The sequence below is a fragment of the Mus pahari genome, chromosome 18 (assembly GCF_900095145.1).
Source record: "Mus pahari chromosome 18, PAHARI_EIJ_v1.1, whole genome shotgun sequence".
Taxonomy (NCBI): domain Eukaryota; kingdom Metazoa; phylum Chordata; class Mammalia; order Rodentia; family Muridae; genus Mus; species Mus pahari.
Genome location: NC_034607.1, coordinates 15,168,129 through 15,178,008, shown reverse-complemented (window position 1 = coordinate 15,178,008; position 9,880 = coordinate 15,168,129).

Here is a 9,880-nt window from a genome sequence, read left to right as displayed (position 1 = left end):
CACACACACACACACACACACACACACACACACGCGCGCGCGTGGGGGTGAGGAGAAGCTGCAGATATATCTCAGGGAGTAGAGAGCCTACTTAGCATGCTCAGAGCCCAGGGTTCAATCCCCACCACTGCAGAACCAGAAACAATCAAAAGATTAAGGTCACTGTCGGCTTCCTAAGTGAGTTCAGGAGCAGCCTGGGCTATATAAGATTCTATCATGAAAACAAGCAAAGCAAATGATAATAGCCCATGGAGAATTCCAGGCCAGTCAGACCCATATCAGATGACTCAAATAAAAGGAAGGAAGGAAGGGAGGGAGGAAGGCAGGCAGGCAGGTAGGATAGAGCACCCCCTTAATCCCAGCACTTTGGAGACAGAGGCAAGCAGATTTCTTTGAGTTCAAAGCCAGCCTAGTCTAAATAGAGTTCTGGGTCAGCCAGAGCTAATATCATGAGACTATGTCTCAAAAACAAAAATCGAGGAAAAGAAGAATGTAATAAGGAAGGCAGGAAAGAGGGAAAGAGGGGAAGAAGGGAGAAAGCCCAACACCCAGACGCTGCTCTCTCCACTCAGCCCAAGTGAGCCCCAGGAAAGCATAGGACACTGTGTAAGCAGTGAGACCCCTCTCCACACTGGGCTCCACACTAGTCTTGCACTGAGCAAAGGGTCCACATATGGGGATGGCTTCTCATACAGGAAGGAGGCATGATGGGATTGTGTCAGTCACAGAAGGTCCCTGTCCCAGTGGTATCTCTCCTCCTTGAAACAGTGTGTCTTACTTGATAGCTGACCTCGAATTCTCCAGCTTCGTGCCTCAGTTTCCCAAGTGCTGGGATTACAACTGTGTACCGCCATGCTTATACGTCAAGCTTTCCACTTAAGGGATTAGGGAGGGGACACTTTTTGAGACAAGGGTCTTCTGGAACCCAGGCTAGCTCTGAATTTAGTATATAACCGAGGCTGGATCTGACCTTCCTGCCTTTACCTCCCAGTTGCATGCCTTACCCGCACTGACGGTCTGTTAGTTTTATGACACGGGTTCTCACTATGTAGCTCTGACATTTATAGACCTGACTCTATGTAGCTCTGACTCTAGGTAGACCAGAATAGCCCCCAGCTTGCAACAATCCTACTGCCTCTTCCTCTCAAATTCTGAGATGACAGGAATGCACCACCAAACTTCCTGTCCTGGAGGGCAGAGACCAAGTCCTGTGTAGCTGTGTATCCTCTGGACACATCAACTGGCTGTGAGTGCCAACAACAGTAACAGGTCTTCATGTGCACATACCATGTCCAAGAACTGAATATATCTGAGAGGTAATCGACCATTTTATCTTCACAACAGCCTCACAGAAAGTATATTATTTTGCCCTGTGTAATAGGGGCTGGGTGCTAATACTCACCATGGATGGCTAAGTGACCACGGAGAGGTCACGCAGGTCGGAGTTGGTAGAAGCAGGCTGCAGTCTGTTTCAGCTCCAGAGTTGATGCCCTTGCATGGGTGGACATCAGGAGAAATAGATTCTGGTCTCATTAGGCAGGTACGTCTACCATTGAGCTGCTTTTCTAACCCCCAGGCTTCTTTTTGTTTTAATAAGCTCGAAGACCATTTTATTAGAGTTTGGGAAACAAACAAACAAACAAACAGGGAAGGAAGCTGCTGGGCAGAGAGATGAACTGAGGAGGAGAGAAAGCCTTCCTTGCCTTTTGAGTTAGGACCACCGATTGTTGGTATCAGGACCTCTAAAACTCGTGACATCACATAGGTGGGACCCCGAACACTTGTTGCCAAGGCAACAGCCACCATATTCCCAGAATCCACTTGGTTCACCTCCCACCTTTACCTGTGATTATGTCATCATCCATATATAAAGGCCCCCTAATATCTCTCTCTCTCTCTCTCTCTCTCTCTCTCTCTCTCTCTCTCTCTCTCTCTCTCTCTCCACCTCACGAGGAGGAACTGTTTGGCCTGGTGTGGTCCTTCTGAAGCTGACATTCACGATCACAACCCCGATGGATGGAGATACGCAGGGATGGAAATAGAAAAGGATGAGAGTGTCTTCAGAATAACAAACAGGGAGAAACCCCAGAGTGCTGGGGCAAACATGCTCAAGAATTTGGAAGACAGAAAGAAGGAAAAATGAAGCACACTGAGTTAGAACTCAAAGGGGGGGGGGGGGACCGGGGCGGTCCTGAGCCACGGAGGTCTGAAAGCAGCAGCCAGTACCAGCTCTTGACCACTTCATTCTGTTGCCTCTTGTGCTGTCCCAGGGATGTATACTGATCTATTCCTCATTGATCTACTGAGAAAGGGCACCCAGAGACAGTTGAGTCCTAGAAGCTTTCTTGGATAACTGGTCAACAGGCCCACTGTCTGGGGCTTTCAGGGGCAAGGAGCTGGCCAGCTACATGAAGGGTGGCTGCTGAGGGAGCAGGGGCCCACCCGGGAGAACTCTGGAGAGGTCCGCTGCTTGACCATCCCTGCCCTTCCAAGAACAGAACTAAGACAAAGCAACAAAGAACGGGCTGGGAATGAGGCTCAGTTGGTCATGTTAGGCTAAGATGCAAGAAGCCCTAAGTTCAATTCCCAGCACTGCATAAAAAAAACCTGGGCAAAACTAGGAGGAGTCGCACACACTGAGACTTTCAACCCTTAGAAGGTGGAAGCAGGAAGAGCAGCCATTCAGGGCCAGCCTGGGCGAGGTACTGAGATGCCTCAAAAACAAAACAATAACAACAAAACAACTACCAAAAAAAAAAAAAAAGCAAGAGAGGAGGGAGGGAGGGGAAGGAGGGAGGGGAAGAGAAAGAGGAGGAGAGGGGAGTGGGGGAGCAGAGAGACAGAGAAAGAGCCAGTCCAGCTCACACCCCTGATAACTAGGGGAGTAAATCAAAGTGCTTCAGGCCAGGTGCATCCAATTACAAAGTTACTCAATGAAATGGTAAATTAGAGGACAGCTGGAATGTAATTGTCACAAGCCCTAGGGAAAGACCTGAGGAAGAAGGACACAGAGCCTCCTGCCTCCTACCACTCCCTCACCTTTTTTATCATTGGAATCTCTCCAACTGTGACCCAGAAGGGGAACAGAGTGACAGGTGAGGCCCATCACCTCACCCTTAACTCGCAACTCTCAGACCCACTGTGAGAGGGAGAGAAAGGAACCAGGTATGGGATTAAGATGAAGGGGTACCACCCCGAAATAGGAAGGTGGACACAACGCCTGAGTGAGGCCGCTCTGGAGTGAGTTCGAAACCTACTGGTTCTCTCTTGTCTGTTTTTCTTTTCATCCAGTTGGGTAATGGCAAAGTCCGTACCCTACGGGGGTGTTTTGATGGCCAAAGGGCTGAAAGGATCTTGCACGTATCCGGGGCAAAGGGAACATGCAAATGTAGTTTCTAAACCAATTGTGGTAGCCCACACCTGTAATCCTAACATTCATCCTCCTGAGGCAGGAGGATTGCTACCTGTCCAAGGACAGTCTGGACTACTGAATAGTGAGATCCATCCTCCTTAAAAAAAAAAAAAAAAAAAAAAAAAAAAGTTACTTATATAATAACAATTACCCTTTCCACTCCCTCAGTGAGAAAGCAATTATCTGGAATTTATTTAGCCCCTAGGTTCAGTCCCCAGAGCCACAGTGTGTGTGTGGGGGGGGGGAGGTAGTTGAGTTGTAATTATGGTTTTTTTGTTTGTTTTGTTTTGTTTTCTTGAGACAGGGTTTCTCTGTGTAGCCCTGGCTGTCCTGGAACTCACTCTATAGATCAGGCTGGCCTCGAACTCAGAAATTTGCCTGCTTCTGCCTCCCTAGTGCTGGGATTAAAGGCGTGTACCACCACTGTCCAGCTAATTATGGCTTGGCTTTGTAAAAGCCAAATTTGTCCTTGTGTATGGGTATTTACAACTATCAACATAATGATAGTGGCTGGGGCTGAACCCTGGGCTCCTTGTATGCCAAGAGCATGTATGTACCCTTTATGGCCCATTTTTGAAGTACACTGCCGCTGTCTTCGGACACACCAGAAGAGGGCATCAGATTTCGTTACAGATGGTTATGAGCCACCATGTGGTTGCTGGGAATTGAACTCAGGACCTCTGGAAGAGCAGTCAATGCTCTTTTAGCCTCTGAGCCACCTCTCCAGCCCCTATGGCCCATTTTTATAACTTTTAATACCATTTACCTCAATTGAGAAATTAAAGGCTAGAAAGAGTGCTCTGCGGTTAAAAGCAGTTGCTGCTGTTTGCAGAGGCTGCAGGTTCACTTCCCAGCACCTGTGCAGCTATTTGTGACTTTAGTTCTAGGGGCTTTGATGCTTACTCTGACCTCTGAAGGCACAGGCCTGTGTGTACACATAAAGACGTGCAGGCAAAATACCCCAGCACGTAAAATAAAGGTAGATTTTATTATTATTATTATTATTATTATTATTATTATTATTATTATTATTATTGAGAAATAAACACAATTGTAGAAGCTGGGCCTGGTAGCACAGACCTGGAATCCCATTTGAGAATCTCCCCAAGTTCAAGGTCAGCCTAGGCTAGGGAGTGAATTCCTGGCCAACTTGAGCTAAGAATGAGACCTTGTCTCCAAAAGAAAAAAAAAAAAAAAGAATAGTTATTAAGCCTTAGAAAAGAAAAAAAAGGGGGGGGGGCAGGCGTGGTGGCGCATGCCTTTAATCCCAGCACTCGGGAGGCAGAGGCAGGCGGATTTCTGAGTTCGAGGCCAGCCTGGTCTACAAAGTGAGTTCCAGGACAGCCAGGGCTACACAGAGAAACCCTGTCTCAAAAAACCAAAAAAATAAATAAGTAAATAAATAAAAATTAAAAAATAAAAAAATAAATAAAAAAAAACCAAACAAGACAAAACAACACACAAAGGTTTTCTTCCCACTTCACAATGAAATGTCTTACGAGTGATCAGAATACTGAGCAGCATCCTGCTTCCAGGAAGGTTTCCCTAGTGATCAAGAAACTCTGGCGCTGGTGAGAAGGCGCCATGTGAAGCCCGACAAATTGATTTCAACCCCTAGGATCCACATGTTCACACTCACACACCTGTGTACAGAAAATACATTTTTAAAAAATGAAATGTAATTTTAAGAAAAAAAAAAGGCTGGCCAGGGGCTGGAGAGATGGGTCAGCAGTTAAGAGCACCGACTGCTCTTCCAGAGGACCCAGGTTCAAATCCCAGCAACCGCATGACAACTATCTGTATCATGTCTGGCTGCCCTTGGTTGAAGGCTTCTGTAGGCAGACTCGGGGTTCTTAGACACTTCCGCCTTGCTGTGGGCAGGCACAATAGCTTAGGACAGAGCAAGCCACTAAGCAGTCCAGGTGCCTGGTACTCAGAAGGAGACCGCCACACCCTGAAATGACAAGTCCCTTGCCCATCTAGGTAAGAACTCTCCTGGTAGAGCTAGCCTCACACTCAAGAACTGAACAAGTCACCACTTGGGTTGATACGTGCGCACGTACGTCGGACCGGAATCTGTTTCATCAAAAGCTGCTGTTGCTGTTTTGTTGGTGTTTCTAAGGCAAGTCTTGCTAGGTCTTACCCTGCCTAGAACTCACAGTGAATATATCTGGTCTAAACTGCTGTCCGTCCTGCTTCTGCCTCCCCGGCGCTGAGGCTGCACGAATATACAACCTTGTGCCCGCTGTAAAGCAGAGGAGAGAGCAATACCCATTACTATATTTCAGATAAGGTCTCATACAGCCCAGGCTAGCCTCTCACTCACTTTGTAGATGAAGACGCCCTTCAACTTCTCTTGGACTCCATCTCCTGAATCCGAGGATTACCACCATGATCAGTTTTCACCAGTTTATACAATGCTGGGGACTGAACCCAGGGTACCCTACAGGTTACACAGGCACTCTACCTACTGAGCTATAACTAGCTCCACATTGTAACGGTTTTATTTTAAATGTGTTATGTGTTTCCACATGCATGTGTATGCCACATGTACGTAGAAGTCAGCGGCCAACTTAAGAGAGTTCTGAGGATCCTGGCAGCACGCACCTACACCTGCTGTATCATCTTGCAAGCCCCATTATATTTTATCATTCTGTATGTCGGTCGGTCAGTCAGTCAGTCTGTCTATCAGTCAGGCCTTACTGTGTAACACTGCTGATCCATTATACTTTACTGTTTATTTATTTATCTATTTATTTGTAGGTAGGGTTTCACTGTTGTGTAGCGTTGGCTGTCTTGGAACTCACTATGTAGACCAGGCTAGCTTCAAATTCACACAGATCGTCCCGCCTTTGCCTCCTGAGTGCTGGGGTTAAAGGCCCTGTACCACCATGCTCAGATATATTTGAAATGTTCTAATTACACTGGGTGTGTGTATGTATGTGTGTTTGCACCTGTGGACAATTTCCTGATGTGTCCCTCATCTTCCACAGTGGGTTCCGGGGGGGGGGGTTAACGATTTGTTTATTTATTAAGTGTAAGTACACTTCAGCTGTCTTCAGACACCCTAGAAGAGCCACCATGTGGTTGCTGTGATTTGAACTCGGGACCTTCAGAGTTCCTTACCTGCTGAGCCCTCTCTCCAGCTCCCAAGCAGAGGTTTTTAAGCGTGTCCACCATGCGTTTTTACTCACTGAACCATCTCACTGAGCCATCTTCCTAGCCCTTTTTTTCTTCAGATAGTGGCTCACGTAGCCCAGGCTTGCCTCTAATGTGATGTATAGTTGAGGATAACCTCAAACTTCTTTTTGAAGCTGGGTATCATGGACCTCAGGCTAGACTTAATCTTGCTAGGGCCTGGAACTCCTGAACTTCCTGCCTCTACCTCCCCAGTGCAGGAATGGCAGAACACTACAGTGTGTAGCACTATGCCCCAGTGCAGGAATGGCAGAACACTACAGTGTGTAGCACTATGCCCAGCTTGTGGCAGGAATGGCAGAACACTACAGTGTGTAGCACTATGCCCCAGTGCAGGAATGGCAGAACACTACAGTGTGTAGTACTAGGCCCAGCTTGTGGCAGGAATGGCAGAACACTACAGTGTGTAGCACTAGGCCCAGCTTGTGGCAGGAATGGCAGAACACTACAGTGTGTAGNCAGGAATGGCAGAACACTACAGTGTGTAGCACTAGGCCCAGCTTGTGGCAGGAATGGCAGAACACTACAGTGTGTAGCACTAGGCCCAGCTTGTGAGCTGCTAGGGAAGGAACCCAGGGCTTCCTACAGGCTGGGCAACTAGGCAAGCGCTCTAGCAAACAAGGTCTGTTTTATATGCCCTGCCCTTTGGTTTTGTTTTGACCCTTCTCAGACAGGCCTCTGCCATGTACCCTGCCTGACCAGATCCTCACTGTGTAGCCTAGGCTGGCAATGTTCTTTCCTCTGCTTCCCAACCAAAGGGATCACAGAAAGATGCTACCACAAAGCTACGCCCTTAACCACTCTGCTATGATGCTGGAGCCGCCTCTGCCATCTCTGCAATGAAGAAAGGGGCCTAGTGAATTACTTGAATGAATCTCCTGAGGGACACTTCTGAGCTACTGATGAACCCGGCTACCTCTGGACTTTCTGTGACAAGTGAAGCATCACCTCTTCTTCATTGTTTAAATCACTTTCACTCTTCAAGTAAAAGTTCAATTCTATCACCTACACACCACACCGGGCTAGCCTTCACCTACATATCAGGCTAGCCTTCACCTACACTGCAGCAAATAGGTTGATACAAACATTCAAGAAAGGTGTCATCCAGGCCGGGCAGTGGTGGCACACGCCTGTAATCCCAGCACTCGGGAGGCAGAGGCAGGCAGACTTCTGAGTTTGAGGCCAGCCTGGTCTACAGAGTGAGTTCCAGGACAGCCAGGACTGCACAGAGAAACTCTGTCTGGAAAAACCAAAAGAAAAAAGAAAAAAAAAGAAAGGTGTCATTCCCCAAATCAGAGAATATCATGAGAGGAGAGACTTCTCAACTAGCTCTATTAATTTTTATATATATATTTTGGGATGCATGTGGTAGTATATGCCTTTAATCTCAGCCCTCGGGAGGCAGAGGCAGATGAATCTCTGTGAGTTTGTGGCCGATCTGGTCTATATACTAAGTTCCAGGCCAAACAAGGCTACATAGTAAGACCATGTCTCAAAACAAACAAACAGACAAAAACATGGAGGTTTGGGGACCTGAGGAAATGGCTTAGTGGTTAAGAATACCTACTGGCCTTCCAGAGTTTGGTTTCCAGCCCCCCACACAGTCAAGTAGTTCACAACTACTTGTTAACTCTAGCACCAAAAGAATCCAACAGCTCCTGCCAAGGCACTTATATTCATTTGTGCACACATACACAAACACACACACACAGACACACAGACACACACACACACACAGAGTCAGTCAGCATAATAAAAGTCATCTCAACTGGTGATCATTTTAAGGCTGAGCATGTAGTTCAGTTGATGAGCACATGCCTGTTGTGAAGGAAGCTGAGACAGATTCCCAGCGCAATATGTATGACCGAGGGTGATGCATGGGAATCCTAGCACTTCAGAGGTAGAGGCAGAACTTTCAGAGAGTCAAAGTCGTGGGTCTGGAGAAATAGCTCATCAGTGAAGAGCCGAGGCTAGTCTCCAGGAAGGTCCGAGTTCAAGTGGCTCGCAACCACCTATAACTCCAGCTCCAGGGGATCTAACTCATCTGGCACTCCCTAATGTGCACATATCCACATGCAGACACACCCCTACATGTAAGTAAAAATGTCAGTGGGGACAGCACATGCCCCTGACCCCAGGACTCAAGAGCCAGAGGCAGGAGGATCTCTGTGAGTTGGAGGCCAGTCTGTTCTACCTATGGAGGTCCATCCATCCAGAGCTGCATACTGAGACCTCGCTCTCTGCTACACAGTGCAGTCCTGTCTCAAAATAAAGTAAAATAAAAATCTTTTACATAGAAAGAAAGGGAGGAGCTGGGCAGTGGGCAGTGGTGGCGCACGCCTTTAATCCCAGCACTCGGGAGGCAGAGCAGGCAGATTTCTGAGTTCGAGGTCAGCCCGGTCTACAGAGTGAGTTCCAGGACAGCCAGGGCTACACAGAGAAACCCTGTCTCGAAAAACCAAAATAGAAAGGGGGGGGGGAGAGGGAGGAAGACGGAAGGAAGGAAGAAAAGAAGGAAGGAAATTAAGTAGTTAAGTCAAGGGCTACAGAGACTACTCAATAGTTAATTTAACATTATGTACTGTTCTTCCAGTAGACCGGAGTTCAAGTCCCAGCACCCATCAAATGGCTATCCACCACCTATAGCTTCAGCTCCTTGAGGGTCCAACACCTCGGATCTCCCAGGCCAGGCAGTCTGACCTATCCATGAGCTCCAAGTTCAGGGAAAGACCCTGTCTCAAAATACAAAAGAGCCGGCGAGGGGGGCTCTGTCCTCAATGTCTAACCGCACAGGCTGAATGCTCACATGAGTCTATACACAGCTATACACCAAACACGCACACACACGCACACGCACACACACACACACGCACGCGCACACGCACACACACGCACACGCACGCGCACACGCATGCGCACACGCACACACGCGCACACACGCACGCACACACGCGCACACACACGCACGCGCGCACGCACACGCACGCGCGCACGCACACACGCGCACACACACACACACGCACACACATGCACACACGCACACACATGCACACACGCACACACACACACGCACACACACGCACACACACGCACACACACGCACACACACACAAACACAGAGGCCAGTTTTGGGTTTTAGGGGGGGTGTTGTTTTGTTGAATTTTTTTTTTTTCAAGACAGGATTTCTCTGTGTAGCCCCGGCTGTCCTGGAGATCCACCTGCCTCTGCCTCCCAAATGCCGGGATTAAACATGTTCACCACACCTGGTCT